Consider the following 729-nt stretch of genomic DNA (forward strand, 5'->3'; position numbering starts at 1 on the left):
CCCTGAAGATACTTTCTTCACCTGAAGTATCTTTGTTTTTAATCAAGTTTTATAAAAGATCAAATGGGACATTGGATGACTTTACATTAAATTTATAGAGCAAATCAATTTGGTGGAAGAATCGACATTTTTATAATATCAATATTTTAAAACTTAGATACATGGCATAGGTTTCTATTTTTTTAGAAATTTATTTAGTATTTTGTAATAAGGTTTAGATATCCTAGAAGATAGGATAATTAGACAAGTTACTTGGTTGCTTCTCTTTGCTGATGGGTGAAATGACTAATTTCTTCTCTCCATAAGATATGTGACCCTCTGCTGTGATTTGTATGTCCTCCCAAGCTTATGTTGGAATTTAACCCCCAATATGGTGGTTGAAGGTGGGGTCTTTTAGAGGTGATTGGATTGTGAGAACTATGACCATTGTAATAGGTTGAAGGTATAATGGGTTGTCATGGAGGTGGACTTAAGTCCTGCTATTCTTTCCATGCAATTGCCTGTGTAATAGGATTTCCCATGCTCCACAGTTACAGTGGGGATTTAACCTTCTAATACAATCAGTCCACAGCAGTGGGCTTCATCTGTTTTTGTAAATAAGATTCTAAAGTCCAGAGTTGAAAATCTTAAAAATTGAAAATAGATGTTGGAACATGTATATTTTTTCTGCCTTGGGTGTGTTTCATGTTAATTGTAATATCCTCCTAATTTATATGCTTCTAGTTCCAA

This window comes from Galeopterus variegatus, unplaced genomic scaffold (assembly GCF_000696425.1).
Source record: "Galeopterus variegatus unplaced genomic scaffold, G_variegatus-3.0.2 Scaffold7040, whole genome shotgun sequence".
Classification (NCBI taxonomy): Eukaryota; Metazoa; Chordata; class Mammalia; order Dermoptera; family Cynocephalidae; genus Galeopterus; species Galeopterus variegatus.